The following is a 17,788-nucleotide window of genomic DNA, read 5'->3' on the forward strand; positions in this document are numbered from 1 at the left end:
AAATCATCCCAGACAGGGCTTTGTCAAGCCTGACCTTAAAAACCTCAAAGGAAGGAAAAGGAGTGGAAATCTATCAACTGCATGAAAAAACTTGTACAGATACAGACAGACATCATCTTCCTTTCCAAATGCAAACAGATGGACATCATACCAAAAGGACTGAAGGTAAAAAATCCATTACAATCTACATACCACACAGACTATGCTGACAGCTTGTGCCACACGCTCTGAAAGAAACTGCGGAATCACCTGATCAACATCCTCTACAGCAAACAGGGAAAGATTAAGAATGAGCTCTCAAAAATGGATACTCTCATAAAAAACCAACCTTCCACACAAACTTCCTCGTGGCTGGAATTGACTAAAACTAGACAAGCCATTTACAACGCACACTTTGCTTCTCTACAAAAGAAAAAGGACACTAAACTTTCTAAACTACTACATGCTACAAGGGGCCACAGCAATGGTTCCCTCAACCCACCCAGCAATATTGTTAATCTATCCAACTATACTCTCAGCCCAGCAGAAGCAGCTGTCCTATCTCGGGGCCTCTCCTTCTGCCCCTCCACCCTCACGAACATGATACAGTTCTGTGGTGACCTAGAATCCTATTTTCGACGTCTCCGACTCAAGGAATATTTCCAAAATACCTCTGAACAACATACTAATCCACAGAGGCTTCCCTACCAACATTACAAAAAGAAGGATTCTAGGTGGACTCCTCCTGAAGGTCGAAACAGCAGACTGGACTTCTACATAGAGTGCTTCCGCTGACGTGCATGGTCTGAAATTGTGGAAAAGCAGCATCACTTGCCCCATAACCTCAGCCATGCAGAACACAATGCCATCCACAGCCTCAGAAACAACTCTGACATCATAATCAAAAAGGCTGACAAAGGAGGTGCTGTTGTCATCATGAATAGGTCGGAATATGAACAAGAGGCTGCTCGGCAGCTCTCCAACACCACTTTCTACAAGCCATTACCCTATGATCCCACTGAGAGTTACCAAAAGCAACTACATCATTTGCTCAAGAAACTTCCTGAAAAAGCACAAGATCAAATCCGCACAGACACACCCCTGGAACCCCGACCTGGGATATTCTATCTACTACCCAAGATCCATAAACCTGGAAATCCTGGGCGCCCCATCATCTCAGGCATTGGCACCCTGACAGCAGGATTGTCTGGCTATGTAGACTCCCTCCTCAGGCCCTACGCTACCAGCACTCCCAGCTACCTTCGAGACACCACTGACTTCCTGAGGAAACTACAATCCATCGATGACCTTCCTGATAACACCATCCTGGCCACTATGGATGTAGAAGCCCTCTACCCCAACATTCCACACAAAGATGGACTACAAGCCATCAAGAACACTATCCCCGATAATGTCACGGCTAACCTGGTGGCTGAACTTTGTGACTTTGTCCTTACCCATAACTATTTTACATTTGGGGACAATGTATACCTTCAGATCAGCGGCACTGCTATGGGTACCCGCATGGCCCCACAGTATGCCAACATTTTTATGGCTGATTTAGAACAACGCTTCCTCAGTTCTCGTCCCCTAATGCCCCTACTCTACTTGCGCTATATCGATGACATCTTCATCATCTGGACCCATGGAAAAGAAGCCCTTGAGGAATTGCACCATGATTTCAACAATTTCCATCCCACCATCAACCTCAGCCTGGTCCAGTCCACACAAGAGATCCACTTCCTGGACACTACAGTGCTAATAAACAATGGTCACATAAACACCACCCTATACCGGAAACCTACTGACCGCTATTCCTATCTACATGCCTCCAGCTTTCACCCTGACCACACCACACGATCCATCGTCTACAGCCAAGCTCTGCGATACAACCGCATTTGCTGCAACCCCTCAGACAGAGACAAACACCTACAAGATCTCTATCAAGCATTCTTACAACTACAATACCCACCTGCAGAAGTGAAGAAACAGATTGATAGAGCCAGAAGAGTTCCCAGAAGTCACCTACTACAGGACAGGCCTAACAAAGAAAATAACAGAACGCCACTAGCCGTCACCTTCAGCCCCCAACTAAAACCCCTCCAACGCATTATTAAGGATCTACAGCCTATCCTGAAGGATGACCCAACACTCTCACAAATCTTGGGAGACAGACCAGTCCTTGCCTACAGACAGCCCCCCAACCTGAAGCAAATACTCACCAGCAACCACATACCACACAACAGAACCACTAACCCAGGAACCTATCCTTGCAACAAAGCCCGTTGCCAACTGTGCCCACATATCTATTCAGGGGACACCATCACAGGGCCTAATAACATTAGCCACACTATCAGAGGCTCGTTCACCTGCACATCCACCAATGTGATATATGCCATCATGTGCCAGCAATGCTCCTCTGCCATGTACATTGGTCAAACTGGACAGTCTCTATGTAAAAGAATAAATGGACACAAATCAGATGTCAAGAATTATAACATTCATAAACCCGTCGGAGAACACTTCAATCTCTCTGGTCACGCAATTACAGACATGAAGGTCGCTATCTTACAACAAAAAAACTTCAAATCCAGACTCCAGCGAGAAACTGCTGAATTGGAATTCATTTGCAAATTGGATACTATTAATTTAGGCTTAAATAGAGACGGGGAGTGGCTAAGTCATTATGCAAGGTAGCCTATTTCCCCTTGTTTTTTCCTACCCCCCTCCCCAAAAAACATTCTGGTTAAACTTGGATTTATGCTGGATATGGCCCACCTTGATTATCATACACATTGTAAGGAGAGTGGTCAGTTTGGATGAGCTATTACCAGCAGGAGAGTGAGTTTGTGTGTGTGTGTGTTTTCGGGGGGGGGGGTGAGAAAACCTGGATTTGTGCTGGAAATGGCCCACCTTGATTTTCATACACATTGTAAGGAGAGTGATCACTTTAGATAAGCTATTACCAGCAGGAGAGTGGGGTGGGGGGAGGTATTTTTTCATGCTTTGTGTGTATAAAAAGATCTTCTACACTTTCCACAGTATGCATCCAATGAAGTGAGCTGTAGCTCACGAAAGCTTATGCTCAAATAAATTGGTTAGTCTCTAAGGTGCCACAAGTACTCCTTTTCTTTTTAAAGGAAGGAGATTCCACCACCTCCCTAGGTAACCCATTCCAGTGCTTCACCACCCTCCTAATAAAAAAGTTTTTCCTAATATCTAACCTAAACCTCCCCCACTGCAACTTGAGACCATTACTCCTCGTTCTGTCACCAGCTACCACGGAGAACAGTCTAGAGCCATCCTCTTTGGAACCCCCTTTCAGGTAGTTGAAAGCAGCTATCAAATCCCCCCTCATTCTTCTCTTCCGCAGACTAAACAAGCCCAGTTCTCTCAGCCTCTCCTCATAAGTCATGTGTTCCAGTCCCCTAATCATTTTTGTTGCCCTCCGCTGGACTCTCTCCAATTTTTCCACATCCTTCTTGTAGTGTGGGGCCCAAAACTGGACACAGTACTCCAGATGAGGCCTCACCAATGTCGAATAGAGGGGAACGATCACGTCTCTCGATCTGCTGGCAATGCCCCTGCGTATATGTCATAAATATAAAGGGAAGGGTAAACCCCTTTAAAATCCCCCCTGGCCAGAGGAAGAATCCTCTCACCTGTAAAGGGTTAAGAAGCTAAAGGTAACCTCGCTGGCACCTGACCAAAATGACCAGTGAGGAGACAAGATACTTTCAAAAGCTGGGAGGAGGGAGAGAAACAAAGGGTCTGGGTCTGTCTGTATGCTGCTTTTGCTGGGAATAGACCAGGAATGGAGTCTTAGAACTTTAGTAAGTAATCTAGCTAGGTATGTGTTAGATTATGATTTCTTTAAATGGCTGAGAAAAGAATTGTGCTGAATAGAATGACTATCCCTGTCTGTGTGTCTTTTCTGTAACTTAAGGTTTTGCCTAGAGGGATTCTCTATGTTTTGAATCTAATTACCCTGTAAGGTATCTACCATCCTGATTTTACAGAGGTGATTCCTTTACTTCTATTAAAAGTCTTCTTGTAAGAAAACTGAATGCTTTTTCATTGTTCTAAGAGCCAAGGGTTTGGGTCTGTGGTCACCTATGCAAATTGGTGAGGATTTTTACCAAACCTTCCCCAGGAAGTGGGGTGCAAGGGTTGGGAGGATTATGGGGGGAAAGACGTGTCCAAACTACATTTCCCAGTAAACCCAGTTAGAGTTTGGTGGTGGCAGTGGAAATTCCAAGGGCACAGGGTAAAATTAATTTGTACCTTGGGGAAGTTTTAACCTAAGCTGGTAAAAGTAAGCTTAGGAGGTTTTCATGCAGGTCCCCACATCTGTACCCTAGAGTTCAGAGTGGGGAAGGAACCTTGACAGTATACATCCCAAAATGCCATTGGCCTTCTTGGCAACAAGGGCACACTGTTGACTCATATCCAGCTTCTCGTCCACTGTAACCCCTAGGTCCTTTTCTGCAGAACTGCTGCCTAGTCTGTAGTGGTGCATGGGATTCTTCCATCCTAAGTGCAGGACTCTGCACTTGTCCTTGTTGAACCTCATCAGATTTCTTTTGGCCCAATGTGTGTTCGGGTATGTGTATCCGTGTGTGTCTGTTGTCCGTGTTAGAGTTGCCAACTTTCTGACCGAACTCTCTGTGCTGGTGGGTGCATTTGTCCCTGTGTCTATGTGATCAGGGGCGTTCTCAACCGCTGACCTTGTCACTATCTGATCCCCTGATGTGTCCTGTTGCAGTAGGGGAGGCCAGGCTGGGCCCTGGGGGATCCAGGACAGGTCGGGCTGGCTGGGCCCAGGAGGATCTGGGACAGGCTGGGCTGGGCCCAAGGGGATCCAGGACAGGTCGGGCTGGCTGGGCTCAGGGGGATCCGGGGCAGGCTGGGCTGCCTGGACCAAGCTGGATCTTGGGCAGGCTGGGCTGGCTGGGCTCAGGGGGCTTGGGGCAGGACAGGCCCAGGGGGATCTGGGGCTGGCTGGGCCCAGGGGGATCTGGGACAGGCCGGGCTGGCTGGGTCAGGATTTTCTGGGGCAGGGCAGGCTGGCTGGATACACAGTTTCTTCTCTGCCTTTCCCCCTGACCAGCCCGGACCCCGCATATAACGACCGAGGAGGGGCAGGCCCCAAGGCTGGTTCCCAGCCACCCATCTCTACTGGCACCAGCTATGGGGCCCTGCCAGGCCCCCTCTGTGCCAACTCCTGTCCCATTCCCCCTGCAGCGTCCCTGCTGCTCACAGGCTCCAAGCTTTGCCACCCCCACAGTCCCAGGGCAGGCCTGGATCTGGCCCTCCCAGGGCTGCCCACGACCCCGTCAGCGCGGCCTGGCCCCACCCCATCCTGGGCAGAGAGCAATGCCCAAGGGCCCGTCCCGCACTACCAAGGCCCCCTGACTTACCAGGTGGGTCGGTTGCTGCTTGGGATGTCACAGGCGTTGGACATGATCCTCTCTTGCTCCCTGTGGTCTGGGGCGGTTGCCATCACTGTGACGGTTGGGAAAACCCTGCACACACACGGGAAGCTTTCACAACCCTGGGGCCCTTACCCGCCAGGGCTCCTCGGATCTCCCCTTTCTGCCCCCATGCTCTGTGGGTGCCCCCCCCACTTCAGGATCCCCTGCTACTCCCCCCAGTTTCTTCCCTGCCAGGGTCTCCATATGCCCCGCATTGTTTCCTCTCCAGACCAGGGTCCCCCATTCCCCTCTCCTGCCAGGGGCTGCGTGCTCCTCTGCTCCCACTTTGTCCCACACCAGGGGGTAATGCCTCCACGGGGTGCCCAGGGCTGTGAGCCACCCACTTCCCGTAGCAGGAGGGTCTATGTCAGCTGGGGGCAGCTCTCTGACTCCACTGGCCAAGGGTGACAGAAACCCTCCCCTCTCGGCCTACGCGGGTGCCACAGTCCCTCTCTGGTCACCAGGCCCGCTGACAGCAATTCCTGGCCCCAGGGCAGAACATTCAATGGGCCCCCTAGCCAGGGATGGCTGAGGTTTATGACACTTATCCTATTGATAACACATTAGTAGCCACTATAGGTAAGTTGTGCCGTTGCTTGATGTAGTTAACTTTTTTTTCCCCAGTTACAGCACCAGTATTAAACAAATTGAGAGCCTAAATATAAGATGTAAAATTTGTTATTTTAAATTATATATTTAAATTAAATAAATATATAATGAAACGAAATTCGAGAGAGGAGGGCAATGAAAATGATTCAGGGGCTGGGGCACATGATTTATGAGGAGAGGCTGAGGGAACTGGGCTTATTTAGTCTGCAGAAGAGAAGAGTGAGGGGGGATTTGATAACAGCCTTCAACTACCTGGTATGAAATTAATTCTTTATAGGATATGAAGGATCGCATACAGTACATATGCTATGGAAGAGCAAGTTGAAATAAAACATACAACACAAATTTTCATTTCTAGGAAAAATATTGGACTTTATCCTATCTTGAGAGGAAAAGTCATTTGTATGTATGTGCCGAATGTGGGGCTTTGTCTCTTTGGACAGAGACCAATCTTATCAATAGTGATTTTCTGAACTGCCTGAAAACATCAAAGCCACAGATGCATCATGGCTGTAGGCTGCATGGTTGGGCGCACTCTTCTGGCATGGCCAGGGCTTCCACATGCTTGCCTGACTGCCTTCACCGCTGCTGGTACCATCCCACGTGCGCTTAGGAGCCCTGTGGCCCGCCCAGGCAATTGTGTTCTTTGTCCCCCGCCTCCCGTCAGCCAGCCTGCTGGTCACGCCCCCCCTCAGGCGCACAGCATCGGCGTGGGTTACACTGAAATCCAGGGGAAGTTTATTTAACAGCGATTGGTGGAGTCTCAAGGAAAAGTATTGGAAACAAATGGCTACATGGGAACTAAACCCAGAGCCCACCTGATAGAGCTGAGAGGGAGCTAAGAGGACACGTTCTATCCTGGCTGATGAAGTTTGCCCACCTGTCGCCTTTGCAGCACTGTCCAGCCAGGCTGGCTGGGAGCCTCCTTCCAAAGACAGGCCAAGCTGAGGTTTGTCTCCTTGGGGAAGGATCAGGGTGTGTCTCAGTCCCCTTGTGACACCCCCTGACACCATTCTCTGTACCCTAAACAGGACACCCCTCCCCTGCAGGATTTGTTTTTCCCAGGAGATTTTCCTTGTGACTTCACACCCCACGGTTCATCATCAGGCTCAGCAGGGCAATAGGCCCCATTGAGAGCCCTAAAATGCCCCCAGCCCCCCAAACACACCGACTCGTTCTGCATTGGCACGAAAGTGTTTTATTGCAAGAAGCAGCAAGGAAACAAAACTCAGGGAGAGCTTCCAGGGCCCCTCCTGGGACAATCTTCTCCCCACAACCTGCCCCCGCTGTCCAATGGGTGAGGAGTGGGAGGGGGTGGCTGGGCACCCAGTGAGGTGGGTGCTGGGCTCAGGGTCTCAGTGCCAGCTGGGAGGTGGCCGCCCGGATTTTCACTCGTGTGGATAGGGACTGGGCACACAGCATGGGAAATTCCCCCGCAGGCCCAAAGCTGCCGGCTTGTGAGATAAGGGGAGATGCTGGATGTCCTTGTGGGAGACATTGCCTGAGGAGGGGCAGAGACAGGGGTGAGGCAGGAGAGCCCCCAGCAGTGAAAGTGGAGAAACAGGGGACTCCCTGCTCCCAGCCCATGGCCAGCGCCCAGGATCTACAGGACTCTGTCAAAGTGCACGGGTTTCCGCTGCTGGTTACAGCCCAGGCGGATCCTGCGGGTCTGCACTCAGGCCCTGTAGATACAGCACCCCGGGAGGGAGCCGGGCACCACTCGGCAGGTGGTGACACTGAAGTGTGAGTTACTGTCACAGCGGTTACGTCCGTGGCACCTCCCTGCGCGCTGCAGATGGCTTGGACCTGGCCTGCGGGGGCGTGGATGAAGGTGTTGGTGGGTTTGCAGACAGGGCGGGTCAGGCCCTGGCGTCGCATTATGCAGTTGCAGTAGAGCCAGTCATTGGAAGCACTAGTCTTGGGGAAGTCAACCTGTCGGGTCAGGAACTGCCGGTAGGTGGCGCCTTCGCTGAGCTGGGCCAGGCAGACGGCCAGCAGGACCAGGGTCAGGAAGAGCAAGGGGCGGGGTCCTCTGGGGCCCATGGCCACATCTGTCACTGGATTGACCTGCAGTGGGGAGAGAGAGAAGACTGCTGGAGACAGCATGGGGTGGGGATCTGGCTCCTCCATGGAACCTCCTGGACTGAAAGCCTCCCCCTGACAGCCCATTCTACCCCTAAAGCCTCATTACCCAAATTGAGGTCAGGGCCCCCATTGTGCCTGTCACTGCCCAGACCCCAACAGAGATCAGGGCCCCTTTCTGCTTGGAGTGTCCCAGACACAGAGTGAAATGCAGGCAGAGCTCACGCTGTGCAAGAAGCAGGGAAGGAAAGCGTTCTTCTTCCTCTGTTACAGGTGGAGAAACAGAGCAGAGAGAAGTTCCACTTGGGGTCTTCAGCTCCCTCTGGGGGGCCCAACTCCCATGGACAGATCCCAGAGTTTAGCCTGCAGACTCCGGGGAGGGGGGGCTTGGTATCCACATCCTAAATAACAGGGAATGAACCCCAGGGCTCCTAGGCCCCATGGAGACACACAACTAGCAGAGCAGCTGGCCACAAACTGAACTGTAAATGTTACTGCTTTGTCTGTAATGTGTCCAGTGTCCTGACTACCATATCCCCCTTCCTCTGACCACTAGACCCCGCTCCCCTCTCAGAGCCGGGGCGAGATCCTCGGAACCCTGACTCCACTTGTCCCCCCATGTTCCATTCTCTCTCTTGCCAAGTTTCTGATCTCAGTCCCCAGGGTCAATACGGAATCACTCCCTGAGTGCAATGGGGTCAGGACCCCTGGGGTCAATCCGCAATGACCCTCCCTCTGCATTTCGCCCCTGCCTGGGTCTGTTCTCAGCTCACCCGAGTGTTGGGGCTCCCATCAGAGATGGATCCAGCTCCCAGCTGAGCTGAAAGTTTCTGATTCTCCTTCCCCTCCTCCAGGAGGAGCCTGGCAAGGGGATCGGGATTGGGATTGGGGTTGGGATTAGGACTGAGGTTGGGGTGGGGCAGCTCCTCCTACTGAGGCTCCCAGAGATGCAGGCACAGAGCAGGGTCCTGAGATGCTGAGAACCCCACAGCCCCAGTGCCTGGTTCATTGCCCCTGTGATCCTCAGCCCAGTGTTTCTCCCAGGATGGGAATGGAACCCAGGAGTTCTAAATCACAGCACCCCCAAACTCTAACCCAAGAGACCCCACTCCGCTACCAGAGTCAGGTTCCTGACCCAGGTGCCCCAGTGAATCTACCCTATTATAGGTGTCATAAATATAAAGGGAAGTGCAAACAGTACAAGGGCTGGTCAGGAATGTGGACTTTTGCAGTCTATGATGATTATCCCATCCCCATGCTGTTGTGGGAAAGACTTGGCCAATCATGTGAAGCTAGCCAAGAGGGTGGGAACGGTCAACCGCAGCCAGGCTAAGCAAGCCGTCACACCTAGCTTTGTTCCAGAAACTTCTACCAGGACCCGGTCAACAGTAGTGGATCCAGTCCCAGAGACCCTTACGGAGCCAGTCCCAGAACCAGAACCGGCGGAACAACCAGCACCAGACCCATTGCCAGCACTGAATTCAGTACTTGCAACCTCAACACCAGAGGGCCCCACCGAACCTGAACCGGCAGCAGCCCATAACCCTACACAAGAGGCTCAGCTGGAGCCTGAACCCCAACATAGTGCACCAGCACAGAGCGGTTCACAGTCAACGGAAACAGCCCCATCCCCTACATTGCTTCCAGAGGGAACAAGCCTAGGTCCACAATCCAGTGAGGAACTGATGTCTCCAGCATTATGGAACAGTTCCAGACCGAACAGGAAGCAGATGAAAGCCTCCAGAGAGCTTGGACAGCGGCATGGAGCAACCCACCGCTTCTCAGCTCTTCTAATCAATCCAAATTTGTTGTAGAAAGAGGACTTTTATACAAGGAAACTCTTTCTGGTGGACACCAGGAAGACTGGCATCCTCAGAGACAGTTGGTAGTTCCAACTAAGTACCGGGTCAAGCTCTTGAGCTTAGCCCATGATCATCCTAGTGGCCATGCTGGGGTGAACAGGACCAAAGACCGTTTGCAGGGGTCATTCCACTGGGAGGGAATGGGCAAGGATGTTTCTACCTATGTCCGGTCTTGTGAAGTATGCCAAAGAGTGGGAAAACCCCAAGACCAGGTCAAAGCCCCTCTCCAGCCACTCCCCATAATTGAAGTTCCATTTCAGCGAGTAACTGTGGATATTCTGGGTCCTTTTCTGAAAAAGACACCCAGAGGAAAGCAGCACATACTGACTTTCATGGATTTTGCCACCCGATGGCCGGAAGCAGTAGCTCTAAGCAACACCAGGGCTAAAAGTGTGTGCCAGGCACTAGCAGACATTTTTGCCAGGGTAGGTTGGCCCTCCGACATCCTCACAGATGCAGGGACTAATTTCCTGGCAGGAACTATGGAAAACCTTTGGGAAGCTCATGGGGTAAATCACTTGGTTGCCACTCCCTACCACCATCAAACAAATGGCATGGTGGAGAAGTTTAATGGAACTTTGGGGGCCATGATATGTAAATTCGTAAATGAGCACTCCAATGATTGGGACCTAGTGTTGCAGCAGTTGTTCTTTGCCTACAGAGCTGTACCACATCCCAGTTTAGGGTTTTCCCCATTTGAACTTGTATATGGCCATGAGGTTAAGGGGTCATTATAGTTGGTGAAGCAGCAATGGGAGGGATTTACACCTTCTCCAGGAACTAACATTCTGGACTTCATAACCAACCTACAAAACGCCCTCCGAACCTCTTTAGCCCTTGCTAAAGAAAACTTACAGGATGCTCAAAAAGAGCAAAAAGCCTGGTATGATAAACATGCCAGAGAGCGTTCCTTCAAAGCAGGGGACCAAGTCATGGTCTTAAAGGCGCTCCAGGCCCATAAAATGGAAGCATCGTGAGAAGGGCCATTCACGGTCCAGGAGCGCCTGGGAGCTGTTAATTATCTCATAGCATTCCCCACCTCCAACCAAAAGCCTAAGGTGTACCATATTAATTCTCTAAAGCCCTTTTATTCCAGAGAATTAAAGGTTTGTCAGTTTACAGCCTAGGGAGGAGAGGACGCTGAGTGGCCTGAAGGTGTCTACTACGAAGGGAAAAGTGCTGGTGGTGTGGAAGAGGTGAACCTCTCCATGACCCTTGGGCGTATGCAGTGACAGCAGATCAAGGAGCTGTGCACTAGCTAAGCGCCAATGTTCTCAGCCACCCCAGGACTGACTGAACGGGCATACCACTCCATTGACACAGGTAATGCTCACCCAATTAGAGTCCAACCTTACCGGGTGTCTCCTCAAGCTAAAACTGCTATAGAACAGGAGATCCAGGATATGTTACAGATGGGGGTAATCCACCCCTCTGGAAGTGCATGGGCATCTCCAGTGGTTCTAGTTCCCAAACCAGATGGGGAAATACGTTTTTCCGTGGACTACCGTAAGCTAAATGCTGTAACTCGCCCAGACAACTATCCAATGCCACGCACACATGAACTATTAGAGAAACTGGGACGGGCCCAGTTCATCTCTACCTTAGACTTAACCAAGGGGTCCTGGCAGGTACCGCTAGATGAATCCGCCAAGGAAAGGTCAGCCTTCACCACACATCTCGGGCTGTATGAATTTAATGTCCTCCCTTTCGGGCTGCAAAATGCACCCGTCACTGTCCAAAGACTTGTAGATGGTCTCCTAGCAGGATTAGGAGAATATGCAGTCGCCTACCTTGACGATGTGGCCATATTTTCGGATTCCTGGGCAGACCACCTGGAACATCTACAAAAAGTCCTTGAGCGCATAAGGGAGGCAGGACTAACTGTTAAGGCTAAGAAGTGTCAAATAGGCCTAAACAGAGTGACTTACCTTGGACACCAGGTGGGTCAAGGAACTATCAGCCCTCTACAGGCCAAAGTGGATGCTATCCAAAAGTGGCCTGTCCCAAAGTCAAAGAAACAAGTTCAATCCTTCTTAGGCTTGGCCGGTTATTACAGGCGATTTGTACCGCAGTACAGCCAAATCGCTGCCCCACTGACAGACCTAACCAAAAAGAAACAGCCAAATGCCGTTCAGTGAACCGAAAAGTGTCAGAAGGCCTTTAACCACCTTAAAGCGACACTCATGTCTGACCCTGTACTAAGGGCCCCAGACTTTGACAAACCGTTCCTAGTAACCACAGATGCGTCCGAGCATGGTGTGGGAGCAGTTTTAATGCAGAAAGGACCTGATCAAGAATTCCACCCTGTAGTGTTTCTCAGCAAAAAACTGTCTGAAAGGGAAAGCAACTGGTCAGTCAGTGAAAAAGAATGTTACGCCATTGTCTATGCCCTGGAAAAGCTACGCCCATTTGTTTGGGGACGGCATTTCCACCTGCAAACCAACCATGCTGCACTACAGTGGCTTCATACCACCATGGGAAATAACAAAAAACATATTCGGTGGAGTTTAGCTCTCCAAGATTTTGATTTCGACATCCAACACATCTCAGGAACTTCTAACAAAGTAACTGATGCACTCTCCCATGAAAGTTTCCCAGAATCAACTGGTTAAAATCCTCCTTGAGATGTGGAAAATATTATTAGTCTTTATGTACTTGGTAGTATATTTAGAGGTGCATGTGTCTTATTAACTCTGTTTTTCCTAGAGCTCCAGGAAGAAATCCCAGCCAGCGTTTCACCCTAGCTGAGATTTGGGGGGCGTGTCATAAATATAAAGGGAAAGGTAAACCCCTTTAAAGTCCCTCCTGGCCAGAGGAAAAATCCTCTCACCTCTAAAGGGTTAAGAAGCTAAAGGTAACCTCGCTGGCACCTGACCAAAATGACCAATGAGGAGATAAGATACTTTAAAAAGCTGGGAGGAGGGAGAGAAACAAAGGGTCTGGGTCTGTCTGTATGCTGCTTTTGCTGGGAATAGACCAGGAATGGAGTCTTAGAACTTTAGTAAGTAATCTAGCTAGGTATGTGTTAGATTATGATTTCTTTAAATGGCTGAGAAAAGAATTGTGCTGAATAGAATGACTATTCCTGCCTGTGTGTCTTTTTTGTAACTTAAGGTTTTGCCTAGAGGGATTCTCTATGTTTTGAATCTAATTACCCTGTAAGGTATCTACCATCCTGATTTTACAGAGGTGATTTCTTTACTTCTATTAAAAGTCTTCTTGTAAGAAAACTGAATGCTTTTTCATTGTTCTCAGATCCAAGGGTTTGGGTCTGTGGTCACCTATGCCAATTGGTGAGGATTTTTACCAAACCTTCCCCAGGAAGTGGGGTGCAAGGGTTGGGAGGATTTGGGGGGGAAAGACATGTCCAAACTACGTTTCCCAGTAAACCCAGTTAGAGTTTGGTGGTGGCAGTGGAGATCCAGGGACAAAGGATAAAATTAATTTGTACCTTGGGGAAGTTTTAACCTAAGCTGGTAAAAGTAAGCTTAGGAGGTTTTCATGCAGGTCCCCACATCTGTACCCTAGAGTTCAGAGTGGTGAAGGGACCTTGACATGGGTGGTGGTCGGGGACTCTCTCCTCAGGGGGACTGAGTCATCTATCTGCCGCCCCGACCGGGAAAACCAAGAAGTCTGCTGCTTGCCACGAGCTAGGATTCACGATGTGACGGAGAGACTGCCGAGACTCATCAAGCCCTTGGATCGCTACCCCTTCCTGCTTCTCCACGTGGGCAACAAAGATACTGCCAAGAATGACCTTGAGTGGATCACTGCGGACTACGTGGCTCTGGGAAGAAGGATAAAGGAGTCTGAGGTGCAAGTGGTGTTCTCGTCCATCCTCCCTGTGGAAGGAAAAGGCCCGGGTAGAGACCGTTGAATCGTGGAAGTCAACGAATGGCTACGCAGGTGGTGTCGGAGAGAAGGCTTTGGATTCTTTGATCATGGGATGGTGTTCCAAGAAGGAGGAGTGCTAGGCAGAGACGGGCTCCACCTAACGAAGAGAGGGAAGAGCATCTTCAGAAGCAGGCTGGCTAACCTAGTGAGGAGGGCTTTAAACTAGGTTCACCGGGGGAAGGAGACTAAAGCCCAGAGGTAAGTAGGGACGTGGGATACCGGGAGGAAACACGAGCAGGAGAACGCGAAAGGGGAGGGCTCCTGCCTCATACTAAGAAAGCAGGACAAACAGCAAGTTATCTCAAGTGCCTATACACAAATGCAAGAAGCCTGGGAAACAAGCAGGGAGAACTGGAAGTCCTGACATAGTCAAGAAATTATGATGTGATTGCAATAACAGAGACTAGGTGGGATAACTCACATGACTGGAGTACTGTCATGGATGGATATAAACTGTTCAGGAAGGACAGGCAGGGCAGAAAAGGTCGGGGAGTTGCATTGTATGTAAGAGAGCAGTATGACTGCTCAGAACTCTGGTATGAAACTGCAAAAAACCTGAGAATCTCTGGATTAAGCTTATCAGTGTGAGCAACAAGGGTAATGTCGTGGTGGGAGTCTGCTATAGACCACCGGACCAGGGGGATGAGGTGGACGAGGCTTTCTTCCGGCAACTCACGGAAGTTACTAGATCACAGGCCCTGGTTCTCATGGGAGACTTCAATCACCCTGATATCTGCTGGGAGAGCAATACAGCGGTGCACAGACAATCCAGGAAGTTTTTGAAAGTGTAGGGGACAATTTCCTGGTGCAAGTGCTGGAGGAACCAACTGGGGCAGAGCTCTTCTTGACCTGCTGCTCACAAACCGGGAAGAATTAGTAGGGGAAGCAAAAGTGGATGGGAGCCTGGGAGGCAGTGACCATGAGTATCTTGTCAGTAAGTTAAAGAAGTATGGGCTGGATGAATGCACTATAAGGTGGATAGAAAGCTGGCTAGATTGTCAGGCTCGACAGGTAGTGATCAATGGCTCCATGTCTAGCTGGCAGCCGGTATCAAGTGGAGTGCCCCAAGCGTTGGTCCTGAGGCCAGTTTTGTTCAATATCTTCATTAATTCATTAATTATCTGGAGGGTGGTGTGGATTGCACCCTCAGCAAGTTTGCAGATGACACTAAACTGGGAGGAGAGGTAGATACGCTGGAGGGTAGGGATAGGATAGAGAGGGACCTAGACAAATTAGGGGATTGGGCCAAAAGAAATCTGATGAGGTTCAACTAGGACAAGTGCAGAGTCCTGCACTTAGGACGGAAGAATTCCATGCACCGCTACAGACTAGGGACCGAATGGCTCGGCAGCAGTTCTGCAGAAAAGGACCTAGGGGTTACAGTGGATGAGAAGCTGGATATGAGTCAACAGTGTGCCCTTGTAGCCAAGAAGGCCAATGGCATTTTGGGATGTATAAGAAGGGGCATTGCCAGCAGATCGAGGGACGTGATCGTTCCCCTCTATTCAACATTGGTGAGGCCTCATCTGGAGTACTGTGTCCAGTTTTGGGCCCCACACTACAAGAAGGATGTGGAAAAATTGGAAAGAGTCCAGTGGAGGGCAACAAAAATGATTAGGGGACTGGAACACATGACTTATGAGGAGAGGCTGAGGGAACTGGGATTGTTTAGTCTGCAGAAGAGAAGAATGAGAGGGGATTTGATAGCTGCTTTCAACTACCTGAAAGGGGGTTCCAAAGAGGATGGATCTAGACTGTTCTCCGTGGTAGCTCATGACAGAACAAGGAGTAATGGTCTCAAGTTGCTGTGGGGGAGGTTTAGGTTGGATATTAGGAAAACCTTTTTCACTAGGAGGGTGGTGAAACACTGGAATGCGTTACCTAGGGAGGTGGTGGAATCTCCTTCCTTAGATATTTTTAAGGTCAGGCTTGACAGAGCCCTGGCTGGGATGATTTAGTTGGGGATTGGTCCTGCTTTGAGCAGGGTGTTGGACTAGATGACCTCCTGAGGTCCCTTCCAACCCTGATGTTCTATGATTCTATGACATCCAGTGTGTCCCCTTATTCCACAGGCTGGCAGCTTCACGCCTGCCGGGGGGCGTTTCCCATGCTGGGTGCCCAGTCCCCATCCACATGAGTGAAAATCCAGGTGCCCCCCCCCGCAGCAGGCACAGAGACCCTCAGCATTAGCCCAGCGCCCACCTCGCTGGGTGCCCATTATACCATACAGCCGCCCCCTCCCACCCTGCAGACGTTAGGTATGGGTGACTGAGTTTTCTTTCCTTGCTGCTTCTTGCAATAAAATACTTTCCTGCCAATGCAGAACGAGTCGGTGTGTTTTGGGGTCTGGAGGCATTTTAGAGCTCTCAAGGGGGCCTATTTGCCCTGCTGAGCCTGATGCTGAGCTGTGGGGTCTGAAGCCACAAGGAAAAGCTCCAGGAAGAAACAAATCCTGTAGGGGGAGGGGTGTCCGTGCAAAAAATTGCTGTTAAATGAACTTCGCTCGAATTTCAGTGTAACCCACACCAGTGCTGTGCATCCGGGGGGCTGGTGATCAGAGAGGGACCTGAGGAGCTAGGGGCCCTGTGCCTCTGCCAGCAGTGAGTCTGTGAATGCCACATGTGCCATGGAGCTCGGGCTGGGCACCAGAGGGGGACGCTCAGGGGTTGGCGTGTGCCTGTTGCTCCAGAAGAATGGCCTGCCGGGTCAGACCAACGGGCCAGTGGCCTGTCTCTGACAGCGGCCGGTACTAGATAGTTTGCGGGGAAAGAACAGCCTAGGCCAATTATCGAGTGATCCATCCCCTGCCAGTCAGGCCCGTCTTCTGGCTTCTGCCCACCCGCAGAGGGACAGCAGCGCCTACGTATGCCGAGAGGGGAGGGGTTGTGTCAACCATGGCCGGTGGAGTCAGGGAGCTGCCCTGGCTCCCTGCTAAGGGCAGGGGGTGGCTCACAGCCCTGCACACCGCAGGGAGGCATAACCCCCTGGTGTGGGGCAAAGTGGGAACAAGGGTCCATGCAGCAATTGGCATGAGGGGGCATGGGGGACCCTGGTATGGGGAGAGGGCAATGCGGGACACATGGAGACTCTGGCAGGGAAGAGATTGGGGGGAGTTTCAGGGGACCTTGAGGTAGAGGGGAACAGGGGCCATACATGGAGCTTGAGATGGGGGTGGTGAGATGTGAGGAGCCCCTGCCAGGTATGGACCCCCGGGCTGTGAAAGCAGCTTCCCCTGGGTGTGCAGGGTTCTCCCAACTGTCATGGTGGCAGCCGCCTGCCGCAGACTCCAAGGGACAGATGGGATCATGTCTGATGCCTGCGAAATTCCAACCATCTACTGACACCCAGGGAGCCAGCGGGGCTGGCCAGCGTGGGAAGGGCCCTCGGGCATCACTCCCTGCCTGAGGTGTGGCTGGGGCCAGTCCAGGCTGACGGGGTCATGGGCAGCCCCATCAGGGCCAGATCTGGACCTGCCCTGGGACTGTGGTGGTGTCAAAGCCCCAAGCCCGTGAGCACCAGGGGATACTGGGGCAGGAGCCAGGGCAGAGAAGAATGAGGGGGGATTTGATAGCTGCTTTCAACTACCTGAAAGGGGGTTCCAGAGAGGATGGATCTAGACTGTTCTCAGTGGTAGTGGATGACAGAACGAGGAGTAATGGTCTCAAGTTGCAGTGGGGGAGGTTTAGGTTGGATATTAGGAAAAACTTTTTCACTAGGAGGGTGGTGAAACACTGGAATGCGTTACCTAGGGAGGTGGTAGAATCTCCTTCCTTAGAAGTTTTGAAGGTCAGGCTTGACAAAGCCCTGGCTGGGATGATTTAGTAGGGGATCAGTCCTGCTAAGAGCAGGGGGTTGGACTAGATGACCTCCTGAGGTCCCTTCCAACCC

Source organism: Natator depressus, chromosome 13, assembly GCF_965152275.1.
Source record: "Natator depressus isolate rNatDep1 chromosome 13, rNatDep2.hap1, whole genome shotgun sequence".
NCBI lineage: Eukaryota > Metazoa > Chordata > Testudines > Cheloniidae > Natator > Natator depressus.